This window comes from Manis javanica, chromosome 14 (genome assembly GCF_040802235.1).
Source record: "Manis javanica isolate MJ-LG chromosome 14, MJ_LKY, whole genome shotgun sequence".
Classification (NCBI taxonomy): Eukaryota; Metazoa; Chordata; class Mammalia; order Pholidota; family Manidae; genus Manis; species Manis javanica.
The window spans coordinates 8,323,325-8,325,949 of NC_133169.1; positions in this window are offsets into that span (position 1 = coordinate 8,323,325).

A 2,625-nucleotide genomic window follows, 5' to 3' on the forward strand; every position below is an offset into this window, starting at 1 on the left:
AATGATATAGAAGTTTCTTTGGTTATGAAATTAAATTTATTTGAAGTAAACATTCAGAAACCTAGTTCCTTGTTCTTTGAATTCCTGCTTAAAAATCTTAGTATTCCATTTATAAATCTAATAGATTTTTTATCATTCTACTATTAAAGTTTTTGGACAAACATTTGGTCTGATTTATAAAGTTGGCAATTGTATCCTTTTTAGCTACATTTAAATGTGATCTGCACTATTTTGTTTTTAAGATTTTCAATTTTCTGACAACAAAGAAAGCCTTTTTATGTTTTAAAAATAACCTTTATGATCTAAAAAAAAGTAGCAAAACATAAATACCACTAATCCTAAATAATTTTAAAGGTTTCAATACTGTGATTAACATGGTAAGATTTCAATTTTAAATAATAAACCTAATATGTTGATTAAATGTCAATTTCATTGACTATAACTTTTATCTTAATAAAGTTGATTTAAAAGACAAATATAAATTTAAAAATTTTAAATTAGAGTTATAAGGTAGATATGATTTTCTAATTGGTCAAAGAATGCAAACACATCAAATAGTAAATATGTACAAATTCCTTAGTGCAAAATATGAATGATGTTTGATTCTATGAACTGTTTTTGTAGTTAGCTCTAAAATCTTGCAAAGTTTTAAAGATACTACCCAGTAAGGAAGTAATTATGTGACCCATTTCTTCATTCATGCAACAAATATTTACTGAGGCTACTATTCCAGGCACAGTTTTAGGCGCTTGTGATAAAAATGAAAAAAAAAAAAAGGGAAGTCCTGTCCTTATGTAGCTTACACTGCAGGGAGGGGAGAGATTTTAAAAATACATATTAAAAATAAACAAAGAAAATGAACAAATTATAAAAAACTGTGTGTTCTGTGGAAAACAGAAAAGAAAATATTGCAGGATCAGAGGATCTGTTGTGGGAAGGAAGGTCCTAACCTTCAATACAGTCACCGTTTTAGACCTCATTTAGAAGGTTGCATTTGAACAAAGATTCAAACAAAATGAAGGAGTGAGTCATATGGCTCCATGGGGCAAAAATGATCCAGGCAGCCACGAAAGCTAGTGCACAAGTCCCAAGGTGGCTGCTCTAAGGAACTGAGTTGACAGCTGTGGTTGAAATGCACTGGGAGATGGAGATAGATCGCGGGGAGATGAGCTCACAGAAATAAGAGATGGGTAACATAGGGCATTGAGGGCCATTGCCAAGGTTCAGATTTTCCTAATTTACTCTGAGAATTGGAGTCACTGGGAGCTTCGAGCACAGGAGGGGTGTCATCCAATATGGAGTTTGAAAGAACCATGGTTGCTTCTGTGCTGAGAAGACAATGAAAAGAGGCAAGGGCAGAGCTGGAGTCCCTGGGAGGCTATTGCCGTGACCCTGGTGGAGATGACGGTGGCCCAGATCAGGGTGGTGGCAATGGAGATGAAGAAATGGGGTTCAATGCTAGATGCAATCTGGCAAGAGAAGCAACGAGATTTTCTGATATACTGAAAATAAAATGTGAACGAGGGGTCAAGGATGAGCATCTGGAATGATGGAGTTGCGTTAACCGACACAGAGAATACTTCAGGAAGAAAACGTTTTTCAGGAAGAAAAAGATTCTACCGCTTGATAGGGTGATCTGCCAGATTATCTTGTAAGGGACATGGATATAGGGAAGAGTTAAAGTTGTGCCATTATTATTATTATTATTTTTGCAATATTGAGATCATTGCAATCCCCACATTGTGGTAAAATTTTCATTGGAACCTCTGGTCCTGAAACCATGAAAGTGTTAGGGGAAAACATAGGAATAAAACTCCTTGACATGTGTCTGGGTAATGATTTTTTTGGGGGGGTATGATGACACTTAAAATATGAGCAAAAAAGTAAATTAGAAACAAGTGGGACTATACCAAACTAAAAAGTTTCTGCACAGCAGAAGACACCATCAAGGAAGTGAGAAGGCAATGTACAAAATGGAGAAACATATTTGTGAAGTGTGGTAAGGGGTTAATATGCAAAATATAAAAAGGACTCACAGAACACAACAGCAAAAAACCCAAATAACTCAATTAAAAATGGGAAAAAAACCTAAACAGATACTTGTACAAAGAAGATAAATGAAAGGCCAGCATATACATAAAAAGGTGTTCAATCTCCCTAGTCGATGGGAAATGCAAATTAAGTCACAATGAGGTATCTCCTCATGCCTGTTAGAATGACCATTATCAAAAAGCAAGAGATAACAAATGCTGGTGTGGATGTGGAAGAAAGGGAATCCTCGTGCACCATTGGTGGGATTTTAAATTGGCACAACCATTATGGAGGATCCTCAAAAATGAAAACTAAAACCACAGCATGATCCAGCAATTCCATTTCTGAGAATATATCCAAAGGAAATTAAAAGACTAACTTGAAAAGATGTAATGTTTACTTGCAGTATTATTAACAATTGCCAAGATGCAGAAACAAACTAAGTATTCATCAGTGGATGAATGGTTGAAGAAGTTGTATATATACACGCATATATATATATATATATATATATATATACACCCACACATATATACACATACAGTGGAATATTATTCAGCCATTAAAAAAAAACAAGGAAATCTTACCATTTGT